A 21,081-nucleotide genomic window follows, 5' to 3' on the forward strand; every position below is an offset into this window, starting at 1 on the left:
AATATTAGGCTTTTACTCGGAAAATACAAAACAAAAGTCTAAACTCTTCCAAACTAAACAGCAATAACTACAAATATTACACTTTTCGGCGGATGTAAAGCGGAAATATTGGCAAATATTCCGATAATAAGGGTAGCAACTCGAAATGTTACACTTTTACCGGGAAAACACGAAACTAAAGTTTACAACACTTCTAAATTAAACTGTAATAACTACACTTGTTACACTTTTGCTCGACAATACGGCGGAGTACCGCAATACATACCACGATAACTGCGTTTTATTACTGTTTTCATCAGAATATGCCGATGGACTTGTTCCGAGGAATAAAATAACACTAGAAAAAGGACAAACAGTTTAAAATGTTTTTAAAAATATTTTTAGAAACTACATTGTGGGTGACAGCAAGAGAGAGAATGGCTCTTGGTCTTAACGAAAATGTTAAAGTAACATCTGACATATGACAACTTGGATGAGCAGTCACAATCATGGTGATCTGCACATTTCAAAAGTCGATGCTAAATTGAACATTGACCAAAAGTTCAATTGATCACTAATATAGGAAGTCAACTGATATAATATGAACATACACGTGACAGCCCGAGCGCTAGTCCTGTCATAAACGGTTTATTAACGATTAAAAAACAATGTTTTAAAATTAAACAAGCCAAAAATACTTATAGGAAAATAATAAAACAAGGTTTAAGCTTTAATTTAGGTCCTTGGTGAATTCAAAAATAATATTTTTTAGTTGTTTTTGAGCCTTGAAAATCGTAATTTGGTTTTTTTGTTCAATTTTAAATTGTTTACAACTCGAAAACGATCAAGTTTACAAAAAAATTACAATAGACCTATTTTGTTCAGAATGGTCCAAATAATTCAAAAATTTTGACGCCTGGGCGACCTCTTGAACCTCATTTTGGGGAGTCTAATGAAATTGAATATGCAAAAAAATCTCATGGGAATATTTTTCCGAAAGAGCTTTTCGCCTTGTCTATATAGAAACTGTACCTATTAAAAATTTTATTTAATTTACACTGATCCATAAGGATTACAGTTCGAGTCTATTAAGTGATTTTTTCAAGTGAGAGTTTTATGAAGTGATTGTAACAAATGTATAGTTTACGAGAAAAAATGAGATTTTATAGTTTTAGAGTAATTAACGCGTTAACTGTTATTACTCCAGTAAATGAACGTGAAATACGGCGAAACGGTATAATTTTTAGTGTTACCACCAAATTGCATGACAATTGGGATTTAGGTTCTACTTACCCCCTTTTTACATTTGGACTTGTGCCGTTGGTTGCTTATTATTTTTTAGGGGCGAAAACTACCCCTTAGGTAGAGGTAGATTAGAAAAAAAAACAGTATAATTGTAAATTAAAGCGGGTATTTGATTCAAAACATCTTTTAATGAAGTGAATTAATGTCAATTAACATTCATCATTTATAATTTGGCTCTACAACTCTATGTAAGTCTTGGCCGCGTTTACTATTGCCCTCCATTGTTGTTGGTCCTGAGCAGCTGTTTCCCATTGCTGTATTCCCATTTTGCGTAGATCACTGGCTACTGCGTTCTTCCATCTCTTTCTTGGGCGACCAACTTACCTTCTGCCATCGGGCCTTTCCCAGAATGTGGCGTTCAGGAGTCTTTCGTCACTCGATCTTAGTACGTACTATGTTTTTATCTCCGTCATCACAGCTTAACTCCTAAATCTCCCCTCCTAGAATAGTTGTAATTAAAACAATGTCTTTGAATACCTGATCTCCACTGATTTGCATGGAAATTTGGTTTAGGTTATACTTACCCTCCACTGGACTCCACACTATTACGGGTGACAACTATAGGAAAAAAATCATATATTAGTAAATTCAAGCAATTTGGAATTACTTAGTTATAGAGTGACATTAAATTTAGATTTCACTGTTTTAATTTTTTATCACATAATTGATACCCTTATAAAAAAATGTTATGAATTTATTTGATTTTAACTTAAAAAACAACCTTTATTTGTATGTGAGGATCGTTGAAAGTATGTCGTGCCTTAATAGCACAATATGTGTATCTTACAATGCTCCAGTATACGCGTTCTGATATCTCCTAAAATATGTGATTGGTTTTTTACTCATACTCGGTTAGATTTTAAGCTATGAAGTGCTCAAAAAACTATTTTGTAGGTTTTTTTAAGGGCAATAAGATCATTTAAGTAAAAAAATTTTAAACCCTTGTTTTTAAAAGGGTTGTAGTTAAAAGGGCTTGAGTGAATGTAAACTTTGAACAGCAATATCTTAACCCATCAAATTAATTTTTTTGTTAAACTGGTGGTTTTTTACCAAGTTTAGTTTAGGAAAAATACAAATAAGCAGAAAAACCTATTAAATTGTATTTGTTTATCGAATATATGACATTACAAACTGTGACCATATGGTAACACTAGGTCAAAATACTATAAAAATATAAGCTTTACTCTTTATGAAATATGGCAAAGTATTCAATGCAGAAGTCCAATATCGCATTTCTCGCACTGCGTACGTCCTACTGAGCAGCACCCTTCTCCTGCGTTTTTTGTTAGGAATAGGTATGAGATGGTTAATACCATCGTACCTAATGTTGTCAGAGATTATGTTAAAAGATAGACTATTTCTACTTGTTGTTGGTCTACCATGTCTACTGGGAATGTTTCTGAATTTGGTAAGGTAAGTAGACGCGATTTCACGTCGAAAATTCAAATTAGTTGTCGGTCTTTCTGAACTTTTATAAAGTATCCACGAATTTTGCACTGCAGCATCAATTAACCATGTAAGTATAGACCAATACCATTTCTTACTACGAATACTTATACGGTATCTTGTTAAATCCTCATCCATTCTATCAATGCCTCCCATAAACTTGTTATACATTCCAACAACATGTGGGCGAGGAACTTGGACAACTTTTTTTTTCAGAATGTGAATAACGTTTTACTTGTTGAATAGGATGCACACATGTTGAATAGTTTTTTTATCGACAAGTGGAACATCTTGTGGTATTCTGTTCTCTCTTATTGTTCCTGTGACACCATATCCTTTTCTCTTAAATACACCATTTTTCTCTTGAATACATTAAAAAGGTTATCTACGGGAGCGGCTGCGTTTCCAAATGCAAGTTAGTAAAAATCGTTCGAATTTGTACTTTTCCCTTGATAGATCTCACATGATTCAGACACAATCAAAATACCCAAAAAGCATTTGAGCTCGTTCAAGGTAATAGTCGGATAAGGACAATTCACAAAAAGAGCGTATTTTCTGGTTTTTTCTAAATTTTCTAAAATATGGCCTAGCATTTCGTTATTGAAAAACAACTCAAATAAATTTATAGGGATCATATTTTTAAATTGTGAGTAGTCTGCTTTGGGAAAGTTCTTTTAGTATACTTTTTTTCCTTTAGTAATTTCAAAAAACTAGTATTAGGTTCTGTATCAAGTGATGACATACGTGGTTTTTGCTCGTCTTATATCTCATTAAAAACACTATTGTCTTCTGGTGCACCATCAAAATAACCCAGCTCGGCTTCTGCTAATAATTGTCTTCGGGACAGGTTATCTACAAATCCACCATTATCCTCGTCAGCTGAATCTTCATCAGTCAATACATTTGGATCAGGTGGAGTTAGATCATTGTCATCGTTATAAACCATATCCAGGGCTTCCTGGAGCCTCAAACCTCTCCTGTAAATAAAAAATTAATTAGATCTCTTATTAGCCTAGTGTGACCATTTGGTAGCAGTGTGATTCAGTCCCATGTAAATTTTATGTTAATGGGTTAATGGGTAACATTTTTTATTTATAACCTACTTCCTTAACTATATCAATCTTCTTAAGGTGCCCTCTCCATTACTGAAGGTTTGCTATAACTACAGCAAATTGCTATCTATCTTGAGCTGTTCTTAGTATCGAATATGTGTCCATGCCTGTCCAGTCTCTTACATTTTTCAGCCAGGAGCATTTTCTTCTTCCTGGACCTCTTCTTCCTTCCACTTTCCCTTTCATTATCAGACGTAAGATGTTGTATTTTTCTCCTCTGTAAATATGTCCTAGATAACTGGTTTTTCTGGTTTTTACAATATTTAGTTTTCTCTCAGTCCCCATTCTTCGCAGTACCTCGTTGTTGGTGACGGGCGCTGTCCAAGAGATCTTCAGCATCCTTCGAAAAACCCACATCTCAAAGGCTTCTACACGTCTCATACTTGTGATTTCGAGAGTCCATGTTTCCACTCCGTATAGCAATATGGAATAAATGAATGTTTTTACAAATTGGTATCGGATATCCAACGATAAGATAGAGTTTATTAAGAATTTTTTGATTCTTTGAAAAGCGAACCTAGCATACTCTATTGCTGGAAAGTCTTAATAGTAAACTAATAAAACTGCTTACTCAAATTTCGTTTCCATAATTTGCACATTCGTTAATATTCTTTCCTTCCAAACTGTTGAATGTAATACCAAAGAATATAGACGCTCAGCGTCTATATTCTTTGGTAATACAGTAACAAATTGAATACACTGACATCTAGTAAAGAAAAGTTGAACTGCGGGTAGATTTTTAGCGTTAAGTTGAGCTACAATCAACATAAATGGACTGCCGGAGTGATGACGTAGATTTTATTGACATCTGTCAGTTTCACTTTCGAAACAAACTTTGTTTAGTGTGGATAATTTGTATTTTTCGTTTTTTTTTACAGAATCTTTCCGCTTTTTACAATATCTAAGGATTCTAATAGTTACTACAACAATTTTACAAGGTTGTGTAAATAATAAAGCATGTTGTTTTATAAAAATAGCAATAAAAGGCATGTATCAATAAAGTAAGGTTAGAATTTCTTTAATTTAAACTTTTAAACCATATTTCATAGAAATAGAACACTGAATTATGATGGTATTATCGTAAAAAACACTATACTTAAAAGAAAAAGCAGCAGAGGAAGCAAAATGTTAACTTTATAGAAATTAAAAAGTCTTGAGATTGGGCATTTCAACTTTTGTTTGGAAAGTAATAATAACAATATGGCTGCCGTGACGTCACACTCCGGCTGTCCATGTCTTACAGAAAACAAGAAAAAAACAGAAATGATCAGAAAATCAAAACCTATAGTTTTTACTGTCCGTGAAAAGATTTTTCGTATCGCTAATTATTTTTAATTTTGAAACGCATTTTTTTCAAAATTTTAAAAAAATTTCTTTTACTTTAAAACCAAATTTTTTCAAAAATGAACACTTTGAACCGGTCAAACTTATAGATCATATAAAAATACATAGACCCAGTAAAATATAAAGCAGTAACGATTCATTTTATTTTGGGTGCTAATTAGGGGGTGATTTTTTCAATGTTTTTAAGTACTTTATAAAGTGTTGAGCGTAACTCGCTTAGTTTTGATGACAGAAACTTAAAAAAAGAAACCACATAAAGCTTTTTTTTTAACACTTTCAAAAAGTTTTGATGATGTTTTACCGAAAAGTGCTTAATTTTTTCGTTATTTCACGTTGAAGTGTTTTATTTGGAATTTGACAAATAAGAAACTACTTTTCATGAGCTACAACTCTGCTTGGGCTGGGTCTACAGACTTAGTAAGTACTCCATTTTTTTTGTTTTTTTTAATAAGTTATAATTTTGTTAAGAAATTTTTTTGATAAAAACTTACTTTGAGTTATTTGTGAAAAACCGTCTAAACAGGTGGTTTTTATTTTGAAAAATGAACATTTTCACACGCAAAAAACTCAAAAAGTATTAACTTTGTGAAAAAAACTCAACTCAACTCAACTAAAAAATTAGTCAATTTATCCTTTTCCGGGCTTATTTTTAACTTATGTTTTTTCATCTCTAAGAAGGGGTGGCTTTCACCACCCAAGTTAAAGCAGCCCTGGGTTCATTTCCAAAAGTGAATTAGAGGGTCTTCTTCTTCTTTGAGTGCCTCTCCTATCGGAGATTGGATATCATTAGGGCGATTCTAATTTTATTTACTGCTGTTTTGAATAATTCGTTAGTGGTACAGCCAAACCACTCTCTTAAATTTCTCATCCAGGACATTCTTCTACGGCCTGGATTTCTGCGTCCTTGGATTTTTCCTTGCATTATATTTTGTAGGAATGTGTACTTTTGTCCTTTTATCAGGTGGCCTAAGTATTCAAGTTTTCTCTTTTTTGTATTTAGTATAACTTCTGGATCGTTATTTATTCTGCGTATTACATCTTCATTTGTAATTTTATCCACCTCTTATTTTTAGTATACGGCGGTAGCGCCACATCTCAAAGCTTTCAAGATTTTTAACATTCTTCTGTTTAAGAGTCCATGCCTCAACACCGTAAAGCAAAGTACTGAATACATAGCATTTTAACATTCTAGTTCGTAGCTGGATACTAATATCACGATTACAAAATAATTTTTTCATTTTTATAAAGGTAGACCTGGCAATTTCAATACGTCTTTTTATCTCGTGATTTTGGTCACCTGTTTCATTGATGAGGGTTCCCAAGTATTTGTATTCGTTTACTTTTTCGAGTTGGGTACCATTTATTGCGATACTAGTGTCATGTATTGGATTCTTACTGAAGGTCATTTATTTGGTTTTTTTGACGTTCATCGTTGTGCCGTAGTTATTACATATCTCATTCATACTTTCAACTAGATGTTGTAGATCTTCCGCTGTTCTTGCCATTATCACAGTATCGTCAGCATATAGAATGTTATTGATAACTTCTCCATTGACTATTATCCCTTCGTTTGCATGTGAGAGAGCTTGTTGGCATATTTGTTCGCTGTAGATATTAAACAAGAGCGGTGACAATATACAACCCTGTCGTACTCCTCTACGTATTTCTATTTCGTCCGATGTTTGTACAGTACAGATTTAATATTATTTGTATTTCTCTGGTGTCGATGATCTTACCCCCCAGGATTTCTTTGAGTATATTGTGGCGTACTTTGTCAAAGGCCTTTTCAAAGTCTATAAAGCAGGCGTGTACCTCTTGGTTAACCTCTAGACATCTCTGTGTTAGGACGTTTAAGGCAAAGAGAGCTTGTCTTGTACCTAATCCTTTTCTGAATCCCATCTGTGTATTGTTAATATCGATATCTAACTTTTGGTAGATTCGGTTGTGGATGACTCTAAGAAATATTTTAAGCAGATGACTCATCAAAGAGATTGTTCGATGATCAGAACATTGCGTTGCCTTAGTTTTCTTCGGTATGGTGACAAACGTAGACAGCAACCATTCTTGAGGTATTATACCAGTACTGTATATTGTATTGAATAGATGTAATATTATGGTTACGGATTTATCATTCAAAAGCTTCAACAGTTCTGTAGGAATTTCATCAGGTCCATTTGCTTTTCCATTTTTAGCGTTTCTTATTGCGTATTCTACTTCTTCTTTCAATATGTCTGGCCCAGTTGCATTGATTATCTGAGTTAAGTTGTTTCTGTCGTCTTCAAATAATTCATTCAGGTATTCTGTCCATCTTTTTATTTTATTCTCTAGATCTACAATAAGATTTCCATCTTTGTCTTTAAGTTTACCTATTTGGCATTTCTTTATGCTTCCTGTTATCTCCTTCACTTTTTTGTGCATATTGAACGCATCGTACTTTTTTTCATAGGTTTCCATTTCTTCACACTGTTCTTTAATCCACGCTTCTTTGGCTTCTTTTATTCTCTTTTTTATGTGTTTGTTTATTTCTTTGTATTTGTCAAGATAATTCTTCATCTTTCTTCTTTGTTCCATCAAGTCTAGTAAGTAGAATGTAAGAGAAACGTAAATCCAAATTTTTAAGCAAATCGGTCGTAACGATGAAAATTACACTCCAAAACGGTCATTTACTGGAGTATATTCTCGAGCATTTAAAAACTTATGTACACAATATTAAAAACACAATATTATAATTTTTAAAACCAACTACCAAATTCTTGTATAAAGTTGTTAACTGTTCCAGCACACGACTTTTTCCAAACTTCTAAAGAGGGTTATTTTTCTCGTTTTCTTTTTGTTCGTCCTTCCAAGACGGGAAAAGTTTATCGCTTTTGTCTAGAGCGAATTGTCGGAGATTTCAGATATTTTTAATGATATCTTTTACTTTTAGTATATAAAAAGTTTGATTCTGAGTTAGTTTTCGTTGACTTTTTATCATTCAATATAAAGTAAATCTTATATGTCAAGTTTATCAGTGAAAATATACCAGTCTGTCACTAACGGTAGATATAGCCGGTATTCCACGTAACTATTGACTTATAATACTAATATGGTCTCGCAAAATTGAATATCATACTATCTTGCGAAAAGTTGCATTTTCAAATTATTTTTTGATGGTAAGTAAATTATTTTTATTTTCGATTACTTATTGGCGTAGGCTATCACACCTAATCTTACCTTAACTCGATTTATTAGTAGGAGAGCTAGTGAACCTTCCGAGTAAATGTATGTCTGTAAGGCTAGAAATTCTTATTATATGTATATTGATTTCATATGTATGCTAAGTACGGTAACCGTCACCTGGCATTTGCCTGTTAGTTATTATCAATTACTCCAAGCAACACACATACTAAGAACTGATGCTGAAAATTAGCTTTCAATATTACATGTAGAGTTTCCTCAGCCCATACGTGATTGTTACGGAAATTTCGTACACCATGTCGCCCAAAAGTATCCTTGTAAGTAAACAAAATGCCATTTTAAAAATTATGCATCGGATCGATTTGATGAAAAATCAGTTGACAAAAAAGTAGGTGCAGAAAAAAGTCTAGGCAGCAGAGCTTACACACGTTGCATATGAAACGCATACCGCATATCGATAGGAATGTTGGTAAATAAAGAAGCAATGTCAAAAGTAACTAGTATATCTGAGGGTGAAATAGAAATGTTTTTCAGAAGACCAATAAAATGAAAACAGTTTTTAACAAAGGACCAATGGTTGTAAGGATAAAGCGAGATGTTTTGCCAATTTCTGAGTGGGACAGTTGTATGCACTGATGATGGCTTATGGATATTTGGAAGGCCGTATATCCTTGGAATTCAGGATGATTTTTCTCTGGCTATAAGAAATTTTTTGATGTCTAGAGGTAGAGTAGATTTATTTATGATGGATTTGGTCGTTTTTTATAGATATGTGGTGGTATCGTTTGGGACGCGTTTGTATTCTGTGGTATTGAGAAGTTCGAACATTTTGTCGAAATAATGAGAAGAGTTGAGAATGACGGTGGCATTACCTTTGTCGGCCGGAAGGACCTTTGTCATTTGGCCTCATGGTAAAGACACATTAGATCTCTTCCTCTCCCACCTGAATGGAATACATCCCAGTATTCAATTCACTATGGAAGTTGAGTCTGAAGCGCCTTAGCCATTCCTTGATGTTCTTATTCAGAAAAACCCACCTCACAGTTTTTCCTATTCCGTGTACCGGAAAACCACTCATACAAACCGTTATCTCAATGGCCAGTCACATCATCACCCCGCCCAACTTAATTTAGTTATCAAAACTCCCATTCCATAAGACTTAGCGACAACAATCACAGGTCATCCGAAATCAATTCAATAAGGCAAACACTCTTAAAAAACAGCCACCACAAAACCCAAATCAATAGGAGCATTCAAAAACATCTAAACTCCATTCTATCCAAAAAAAACCTTGCCGCCGGATCAACTCAAAATCTTTCTTTCTACCTTTTATTAAAGGTGTCACTGACAAGATCAGTAGAACTATTAACCCTATAAACTTCAAAAATATCTTTACTACTCACTCCAAGTTGTCCAATCTCGTCAGATCCGTAAAAGATCAATTCTCCAATGAAGACCATGGTGTCTACAAGATACCTTGTTCCAGTTGACCACGTACATACATAGACAGACAAACCGACGAATCCATAACCGTATTTACGAACATTTTATATCTGTAAAACATTCCGATACTACTTCAGCCCTAGCCCAACATCATATTCAGACAGGCCACAAAATAGATTTCGAAAAAGCAAAAACCATCGCTTCCATCCGCACCATAAAATCGAGAATCATTCGTGAAGCTATCGAAATTGAAAACCAGCTTAAACATTCTCGAGAGTTAATCCCTGGAAAGGCAAATGCGAAATATAAAATTCGAGAAAAGTTTTAAAAAAGAAGTGACCTTACGTGATAGTTTAGGTATCAGACAAATTGAAAATTCGTAAAAAAAAAACAAAATGGCGGACATTTGAAATTCTTTTTCAAAAATTTACCTTTTTTTCGACTTTTTTTTAGTCACAAAAATTTTATTATTTTTTTTTGACTAACTAGATTTCGGAGATTTAAATTTTCGGAACAGTTTTAAAAACGTAGTTTTTTCTCATAATCTTTAATCTCCGGGTCTAGTCGGTCGATTTTAATAAATCTTGATGCATTTTGTTTTAGTTGTCTCTATGATATATTTGGGTACCACGATTTGACCAAAAACAATAAAATAAAATTTTTGTGACTAAAAAAAGTCGAAAAAATGTTAGGTAATGAACATTTGAACAATATTTTCAAATGTCCGCCATTTTGATTTTTTTAAGAATTTTCAGTTTTTATGGTAAACTATCACGTATTGTACTTCTTTTTTAAAACCCTATTTGTAACATTCTAGACGGTAATAGTACCTTAAATTGATATGGGTCAAATGTTGGAAATAGTATCACGACACGAAGCATTTAATTGTATCTGCATCGATTAATTATATTAAAAATGTTTATTAATAGATCAATTCTAGTTATATGAAATTAATCATGACCGAGAAGCAAATAACGAAACAAGGTTTAGTTATAAACCGGCTGGGAATACAGATAAGCGTTCAACATAAATATAATCTATGTAGATTATTGCATTCAGTTCAGTGGCGGGGTTTGAAAGTGTTTTATTTAATATTTAAATAAATAAAACCTTGGTTTTAATTATTTATTTTAACTGGTATCGTCCTTTAATAAGTACTCCCAACTCGTATTATCGCATAAATTCTAACAAACTATGTTGTTTAAGTATACATACAAAAAAATCAAATTAAAACTTTTATATAAAGTTTATTTCACGAAAAATGGTTGAGTGCTTAATGATTGCAATAAAACCCGACCGCAAGTACCCCAGCTTAGTCAACATTAGTTGAGCAGGTAAGTATGCAGGTAAAATTGAAGCTACTGTGGAGTGTCGTTATCTTGTTTGTATAATAAATTCCTGGTAATATTAAAACGATTAAAAAATCGTATAAAATTATAAAAACGATTAGAATACATTTTATTTCATAAAGTTGTAAACATTTTAACAGTGAGTTTCACTATCAATGGTTGATCTTTTGATGACCACAATATATTTGTTGATCGTTAAGTATTTCCTGGAATAATTATACAGGTTCCCTCTATTCTGTATAATTTGTAAAAGTATATAAAACCGATGAGAAATTTTTAAATATACATTTTGTTTCATTTAGTTGAAAGTGTTACAAGTGTTACCAGTGTTATACCTATTTATACCTATAAAACAGCATTATGTGGCGTCCGTGGAAAAACATTGATGGTGCCTCTTCCAGTATTTCAGCAAAGAAAAAGCATTTATCTGCTGACGCTAGAGAAATCGTAAAAACACTATATAGTTCTTTACTTTCAAGAGGACTTACTGCTAATACTGCTGCCAGTGAAATATCTGATTTAACGAAAATACCTCTAACCACAGTGAAAAGAATTACATCAAATCCCATTAAGTCAAGAAGGAAGCGTAAGGATGCCGGTTCTACCAAATGTATTGACGAAAGTAATAAGGACTTAATAAGACGAAAAATTTACACAATGTATGAAGAGCAACGGATACCTACATTAGATGCTTTAAAACAACGGCTTACTAATGAGGGTACACAAATAAACTGTAGCCGCATTAGTCTTTGGAGGATTTTGTCTAAAATGGGCTTCAGATATAGTACAATTGACAAAAGGCAAGTGCTTATGGAGTCCCATCGTTTACAAAAGTGGCGTACTGAATATATATAACTTCCATAAGAAAGTATCCGATACCAATAATTTATCTGGACGAGACATGGTTTGACACTCATGAAACACCATCCAAAGGATGATCCGATTCTTCCAACAGGTGTCAAACAAAAGCTCCATCAAACAAAGGGAAAAGAATAACAATTTTACATGCAGGATCAGAAAATGGTTGGGTCCCAAATGCCTTATGGCTTTCTGCAAAGAACATTAAAGACTCCTGCGTGGACTACCATGAGGATACAACGGCAGTGCTTTTTGAGCAATGGTTTAAGAATTGTCTTATACCTAACCTTCCTTAAAATAGTGTGATAGTAATGGACAATGCAAGTTACCACAGTCGTCAATTACATAAGTCTCCAAGTGCAAATAACACGAAAATTGAAATTCAAAACTACCTGTTAGAAAACGATATATATTTTGAAGAAAGTTATTTAAAAAATGAACTGTTAGAAGTGTTAAAATCATTTTCTATTAAAAAAGTATATGTTTGTGACGCATTGGCCGAGGACATGAGACATACAGTGTTACGGCTTCCGCCCTACTATTGTTTATTTAATCCCATAGAGCATGTGGCACCAACTAAAGTCAAATGTTAGGTCACAAATGTTTCTCCGACTTTAGGTGGTAGTGTAGTCGAATTAATAAGGAAATGTGTTGATGATATCTCCCCAGAAAGTTGGAAAAATTCAGTACGCCATGTAATGAACGTAGAAAATTCATATGTTACTTTGAATCACACAATTAAACCAATTGTTATTAATCTTGAAGAGGATAGCGACAGCGAAACATAATTAAGTATTTTTTTTGTAAATATTAACTTGTATATATTTTTCTATATTTTTTTTCAATTCATCTATTTTTTGTACATTATGTATTCGTTTGTATGTATATACTGTAAATAGAACTATTATTACTGTACATTTTTAACGATATGCGATTAGGAAGAGCAAAAACTTTTAAATACGCCAGTTTTTCGCTGACAGTCCTAAGCCTGTAAAAAGTGTGAAGGAAAGTACCTTTCTGAATTTAGATCCATATACTACAATTATTCACGTAGAACAAAAAAACTACTTTCTTCATGTTAAAAACTGTTCAATTATCAAGTATATTCACTTGAACAACCTGAAAATACCATATGAAATAATTTAATAAATTTTTATAATCGTGTATTACACAGCTACCAATGAAATATATTAAATAACAAACTTTCTGAAGTGCGACCCTGTGTACTTCGGTAGTTTATTGAGAGACTCTTTTATACACAATAGGATCAACTCAGGTAACCATTAAGCACTCAACCATTTTTCGTGAAACAAACTATACAGTGCGCTGACATGTGATACCTTCCCCTATTAATAAGATACTAGTTTCGAACATTACAGTCGTAGAGGCTAGACATTATTGCCGCATTTTACAAATACTAAATTATTTGATAAATTATAAATTTCACAAAATACACAGAATAACAAAGAGACCTGAAGACGCTGAATGAAGTACTAAACATAAACAAGTAAACGCGTTCTAACTCTTGGTACAATGAATACAAGGTATGATATTGCGCATGACATTTGACAGCTGAGCCAGGCGTGTGACGTAGCAAAGATCCCTCGGACCCATTATTTGCAATGATAGTTTAACGACTTTTTTGACATTGTAGCAATTTACTGCGATTTTCCTTCAGTTAAGGCATTATAGGGCCTGTCGATCCTATAGGCTTGCAAAGTATTTGTCGTGTTTAGTTACTGTTTAGTTTATTACAGTGTATAGTAGTTTTTTTTTGTAAAACTTGTAAATCTTACCTCTGCCATGTTGTTACATTTTTGAATGTTTGTTATAATGTTAAAAAAGGTGCTTTCAAAAACCTTTGGATAAACTGAAATATTGGATAAACTTCCGCAACACCCCGTTTTACGAACTCGTCGTAATTTCGCAGTCGGGAGCATCATACCTATTATTCGGTACCCTGTCAGTTAGCACCATGGTACAATGAACACAAGGTATCCAATGTTCAATGTTCAAGGTATACATAATGTTCCAAAATCGGTTCGCTTCGCGCATGACTTCGGAAATATCCCGTTTTCACGCAACATTTGAATGTAGCTGTATAGGAAAGACCTTATTTTAAGTTTTTAATATAATTTGGCTAATTTAATTATAGTTATTAAAATTCTTAGCATTTACAGGTGGTTATATGAGACAAATAATAGAATAGAAATGGTGGTGAATCAAGATAATAGAATAAATTCAATATCTCAGTATCTGCTGGTTTTGCTAGACGCGTATCTAATTCTCTTGCAGTGTTTGTTTTTTCATTTGGCAAAACTGGTAATTGGCACCATACCACTTTCCAATGGTTTCGAGAATATTGTCATAATAAAACATTTCCAACACTCTAAAAGATCAACTGCTTGACGAGCATTTCCTTTTGAACCTGTAGGTATGAAATTAAATTAGAACTTCTTGTCCGAACACTTTTTGGAGGTGCATATTTTCTCAAGAATACCCCTTTTTTTGTATAATAAAAGAGCCGTCGGTTTTCCGTATTTGTTTCAAAATATTTTGAAGTTGCAAGTTCCTCCCCCAATAATCCTTTCTCCAATTCTGTTTCCAATTCTTCCTCCCATTCTTCTTCTGTGTCTGTATTAGGGTCACTTTCTTCACACCTGTCTCGCTTTCCAAATCAATATTTTCTTCTTCTACTTCATCATAATCTAATTTCTTTCAGATAAGGATCCATCACTGAAATCTGGAATACAAGAGAAAAAAATTAAAGGCTGGAATATTACTGTGTTCAATAACCATAGGAATTAAAATACTTACTCTATGTGGGTTATGCTTCACAAAAAGTAGGAAAATAAACTTACTTGTCGAACTCACAAAAGTGGACGGAAAGTACTGAAGAACGCAGCGCACTCCAACATAAAATAAGCAGTGAGGCATTAGAAATAGATTGTCGTTGATCTCACAGGCCCCACCCGACTACTCAAGGGTTAATAATAATTCTTTCACACTAAAAAGTCTACAAATTACCTTGAATCTCACAAAAATACCATAAAATCTATAACAAGCTTGCCAAAATTTAAACAATCGCTAAAATTCCCGTTATAAACATATGTATTACAATGGCGGTCACTCTTTGTGACGTGAACAGAAAGGGATCCGCTGATAGTGGCGTGCGCAATATCAACATCATTGTTTTTTTACCATGGGATACCGACGTATTTCACATTTTTTGCAGATGCTTTATAAAAACGACTAAAATATGAATTAATTCTGTGCAAAAACGAGGCAGCTATTTCCATTAAATTTAAGCGGAGCTGCCCAGTTTTAGCACTATAATACCGATATAACCGATTATAGTCGATGAAGCCCATTAGAATTATCTCTATCGACTAAAAACAAAAAATGGTAAAAAATATGAAGCTGTCTCCTTTTTGCAGGTGTATTATCTCCTCTAATTTATATCTGACACTGAAATTATTTCTTTATTCACATTTTGTATCCACATCGAAATTTAGGGATTTATAAATTTAATTAATTAGTATTTGCTTGTTTGACGATTCCTGCTCTAATATTTTTATTACCAATTATTTGTTATCTATCAGGATAAACTAATATGAAACATACATAAAAACAGGTACTTCGACAAATCACAGATATGCAAACATACCTGGGACAATGAACACAGAGTACAATGGAAAGATGCGTCAATAATCATTAAAGAAACGTACATAAAAAAGAGAAAAGTCAAAATAGCAGATCCCATTCTACTTAATAAACAAAAATTGTAATAGACATGTCAGCAGAATATAGCAGGCTTTGGTTGCCCATACTAAAAGAAGATAGGAACAATAGGAATATACCAACAATAGCGGATTAAGAAAGGCGGAGAGATATCGTCTGCAATTATACACAAACGCATAATACAAAAGCACACAAAATAATCAGAATTGTATGCCCCGAGGGCACAAAATCCACCCTCAGATTTTTTCTATTAAAAGCATGGCTGTTGCCTGTAACACCGTCGCCAAGTATGTCAACCGTCATTTTGATAAAACATAACCCCTACAACAACTTTGGCGGTTATACTCTTTTCACATAATTTTTAAATAATCTTTTTTTGAAAACGATTTTCGAAGTGGAACTCGAAACGTCAAAAGTTAAAAATGTAATTTTTATTAAAATCAATTGTGGTTTAATCCCATATAAGCATAATATTTAATCTAGTACCATATTTCGTTGGTAGTGAATGTTATAGGGTTTATTCTTGTAAAGGCTCCTGCTTATTTAGCAGTATTTCGATACCTTCGGAGCATTTGAAAATGCTTAAAATAAGCTGCTAACATGTAAATCAAATTTATATAATCTTTTTTAATACCTTCTTGATAAATAACTCGAGGCGGAGTGACTAATTTTCCGCCTAAAGGAAGGCATATTCATTGGATTGCATAACAACTAAAATAAGCTATTAGGTTACTTAGATTCTTTCTAAGTACCTTTTCAAATCCTAACAGTTCATATATTTTCAAAGGTAGCTCAGTATTTTGTTTTTAACCAGAGTGTGGAAGAGCTGCATTAATCAACTGTGTTAGTTTATAGGAAGCGTGAAATAAAATTAAAGTTACGGCACATTACCGTTTTTAAAGTTATTTTAGCTTACTTTCACTCCATAAACAGCCCAGCCCATTGATACATAGAAACCAATCAAATGAATAATACTTTAATATAAAATGTATACGCAAATTAATATTGTAATATATATTTATTTCGGTACGTGTAATGTTGGTTGCCAGTAACAAAATGTATAATTGCTGATTCATGTGAAATTTAAATTTAATTCCTTAAATAAAAAATCAAATATCATTGATCTCTTACAAACTATTTTTGTTAAAACTGTGTACCATACAAAACATATCTCGACTCTTCGATGATATTATAATACCCACATTGTCATTGAATTATTATTCAATATTCAATTAATCATTTTTTTGTTTTAGACCATATGGCAGCAGAAGAACATAAGAAGACATAATTATGTCTATTTCATCTCTTCATAAAAATTATAAAAAAGAGATGATAGCGAAAACATTATGCGATGAAATTACGTAATTTAAAATTAACTGCCTAAATGACAGTAACTATTTTTTACAAGGAGGGTTCGATTTAAGTGAAGTAAATGATTACCGTTTTACCATTGACATCGCAGTAGATATTTTACAGGTGAGTTATTAGTTTTTTTTTTTTAGATTATACCGAAAGTAATGTAGGGAAGAACTAAATCAGTACTTTTGTGTTAGATAAAATCTTTTAATCAGTTTGGGAATATTTTGACAGTCATTGTTGGAAACATACTATCACCGGGAGGAATCCAATGTAGAGTGTTGAAGATCAATGAGGTTGGATCTGACTTTAAGTAATCCATCTATTATTTTAATAATCCATTTCCATATTTCATTTATCTATCCATTTCATTCATATTCACTTCTATTTCAATTTTATCTATTTATTTATTTACTCCAAGTTATGTACACTGAACGGCAAAAAAGTGGCCACCCTATAAATTTCCAAAAGTAAAAATTCATTTTAAGTTTTATGCACTGTTTCATATTGCTAATTATGAATGTTCTTTTAAAAAACACAAAAACTCAAAATAAACTTTTATTCAGTGATGAATTCACTTATCAGTGATGTTAAATACACGATTATGTCGTCCATGTAGACGAGACAGATCTCTCCTTGGAGTCCTTTTAATAAGTTGTCCATTATGCGTTGGAACATGGTCGGAGCATTCTTAAGTCCAAATGGCATTCTTACATATTTTTAGTGTCCATTTTCCACATTAAATGCTGTTTTGGGAATGTCTTCTTCAGCCATCTCAATTTGATGAAATCCGCTCGCTAAGTCGAGGGTAGTAAAATACTGACATCGTCCCAATTTGTCGAGGATATCGATAATATGGGGAATCTTATATTGGTCTTCTATTGTTTTCTCGTTGACCTTTCTATAATCTACCACTATTCTCCACTTTATTTTACCGGAGGAATCTGTTTTTTTTTGGCACGATCCATATGGGCGATGACCATGGTGATTGGCTGGGTCTAATGATGCCTTGATATAACATTGAAGATATTTTTGTTTCTTTACTTCTTCGTTATGTACATATGGGTACCGGTATGATTTCGTATATACAGGCTCTTCATCTTTGGTTTTGATATGGTGTTTAACTTCGTTGGTAAAAAGCTTAGAGGAGTGTCTGGATGGTAAAATATCAGAGAATTTTCGGCATAGGCGGCGAACTTGATCCTCTTCTTCGTGGTTAAGATGTTTGGTTTTAATCAAATCGTTGATATGTTGCCTGTATCCTGGTCCGGAGGTTGTTTCCATGGAATATATATGAAAATCTTCGATGTGTATTTCCTTAGTATCAAGTGGTTCTGTAAGGGAAAGATGAATAGGTTCTAACGTGAAGTTGGCAATTTAGGTCTAAGCGAGATGGTTTTCGGCGTTGGTAAGAGATTCTCGTACTACGACGTCTTGCAAAATTTGTCTGGGAATAATGATAGTTCCCTTTTTTTCTTTTACCGGAACTTTGACTTGGCCGGAGTGGCTGTTGGAACTGAGATTGGAACTGGTTCTGTGGGTAGAATTGTCTAACCGGTTGCTGCCATTGCGGAGATGCAAAATTTGGCTGTTGATAGAATAGTTTTTGGATAGGTACTTGATGAGTTGTTCTTTGCGGTCGACGTTCTTGGTAATTTTCGTTCCTTCCTGATATTGTGGATTGAGTTATCTGATTTTTTTAAGATATCGTACATTATTTTTTTTTTTGCACATATTGCATGGCAGCTAATCTGAAAAGCTCAACGTAGGTGGAGCTTGTGTAGTTGGAGGTCACGTCAACTCTTCAATTCAATGTACTTGTAAGTAAATATTGCGTTTATTTGGCTGTGTGAATTTAATTTGAGAAAATAAAATTTAATTTGATAAATATGTGCCGACAATAAATACACGTATTTGTTAAAATACTCATGTTTTTCTAGAATATTTAGTTGCAGCCATATTTACTAAGAATTTAATAGGGAAAATGTAGTTGGCTGTATGCCATAGGTATAACATATTAAAATGAAATAAAGACTTGTGTTGTATGTTTTTATACTAAATTAATTTAATATACTAACATACAAAAGAAGTCACCACTGTTACGTTACATGACTGTATTAGCTGAAACCCAAATACAAATACTTCACTATAAAACTCAGATGAACATAAATATTTTTATTTTGGTCTGATCTATAGAAATAAAACATTAAGAAGATGATTTATATAGTTTACCTTTCCATAAGGGCTTCCTTTTTTCCAGTAACTTTAGCATTCCTTCTCCTTAATTCGTTTTTTAACGCACAAACAGTCCAAGATCCGTATTTTTCTGCCATAATTTATTATTTATTAAATCGTAAACAAAAACACCATGTACAAACTTCACGAACTGTCATAACGTTAACCATAGATAAATAATATTATATGACGTTGACCCCCAACTACACTAGCGCCGCCAAGCGGGAGCAACGGCGTACATAGCTGCCATTGCTGTTGCTAAACTTCCTGGTCTCACTGCTCTTATAACGAAACCCATTGGTTCTCGTATCCCTGCTAGAAATGTGAGACCTTGTTGATGAAAAAATTCTTGTTTGCTTCTTTTTATATCAGCATGTATGTAATTCTATATAGTTGTTTATACAGGTTAAAAGTCCCATTATTTTTTCGTAAAAATGCATGATAGATTCTGTTAAGACTTGTCTAAAATGTACTAGGTCCGTTGTAAGCGAGTTTTCATCTCTTTGATCTCCAAAATTTTGAATTAATGTATTTTTTATTTCATCCCAAGTTTCACATCCATATACAGATATTACTTCTTTTGCTCTACCAGTTAATTTACTTATAATACCGTGAAGTAAAAATTTATTTTGTATATTAGCTGGATTAAGTCTATTATAATAATGGTTTAGAAATATTGTTGAAACTTTAATAAATTCATGTAGTTCATTCGGATTTCCGTCAAAATTTGGAAGAATGCATAAATTTTTTACGTCAAATTGTGGAACTGCCATATTTTTACATTATCGATTATTCTATATTCTTACATTATTTTCAAAATAATCTATATTTATAGGTGATACTCTTAAGATATTTAATCTTTTTATTAAATCTATCTCTTCGCAATTATTTAATTTTTTGTTTAAATTATCTTCTAAATCTAACTCAAAGTCGTCTAAGGACTCAGAGGAGTCTGACATAAAATCTTTTTTAATAAATATATATCTTCTTAATTCTAAGTAATAAAATTCGCTTGCAAGACAAAGATGATGCTGCTGTGCATACCTTCGATCTTGAAGACTTCTAACTTCTAATTCCCTCGGGTGAACTCTCTGCAAGCGGTTTCCCTGGGGCTGGTTCTTGGAATAGTGGGCAAACAATTAAAAGTGACGAGGATCTTTAAAGACTGTTCCACTTCCTTACTGATTCTGCGCCAATTAATTATGAATGTTCTTTTAAAAAACATTTTTTAAAAAGCACAAACACTCAAAATAAACTTTTATTTACACTAGCAAAGATTTTAGTTACAATTCAAAATATATTATTTAAACTTCAAATACAAATATAACAGGTTAATGTCAGACATTAAAGGTCAGACTGTCAGCCTAAAAAAATGAGGTTTATTTATAATAATTCCACTTGCTGAATTTGCTGTTTTAGCAAGTCGCAATTGATGTTGTAAGGCTCCGAAATATTCGGTGCTGATAGGCGGCAACTTCTTATTGAATTCCCGTGGTCGAATATACTGGATTCCAGCGGTCATTGTACTATAACTTGCGTCTCAATTTAAAAATGTATTGCCATCATGTATGCTTGTTTTTGACTTGTTAGTGAATAATAAAGATATGGTGTTATCTACAGTAGATCTTCCTCGAATCATTGCATTGCTACAAGACGAAAGAAGTCAAGTGTCAACTACAGTACAGAGAGCTTTCCATCGGTTTATGGAGACTGGTACATACTCACCTCGACCTGGT

At 33.0% G+C, this 21,081-nt stretch overlaps 2 long non-coding RNA genes across 2 annotated transcripts in view; one reads left to right on the top strand and one right to left on the bottom strand.

Moving 5' to 3' along the window:
- LOC140432293 (uncharacterized) overlaps positions 1-21,081 on the top strand; it is a 33,107-nt gene that overhangs the window by 6,295 nt on the left and 5,731 nt on the right. The window contains exon 2 of the long non-coding RNA XR_011949786.1: positions 17,008-17,230. This is a non-coding gene — a long non-coding RNA (uncharacterized lncRNA). The remainder of the gene's footprint in view (positions 1-17,007; positions 17,231-21,081) is intronic.
- Positions 1,526-20,146, bottom strand: LOC140432295 (uncharacterized). The gene is made up of 3 exons (XR_011949788.1): positions 19,343-20,146; positions 1,809-1,842; positions 1,526-1,724 (listed from the first exon to the last, which is right to left on the bottom strand). It is a non-coding gene; the product is annotated as an uncharacterized lncRNA (long non-coding RNA).

Source organism: Diabrotica undecimpunctata, chromosome 1 (assembly GCF_040954645.1).
Source record: "Diabrotica undecimpunctata isolate CICGRU chromosome 1, icDiaUnde3, whole genome shotgun sequence".
Taxonomy (NCBI): Eukaryota; Metazoa; Arthropoda; class Insecta; order Coleoptera; family Chrysomelidae; genus Diabrotica; species Diabrotica undecimpunctata.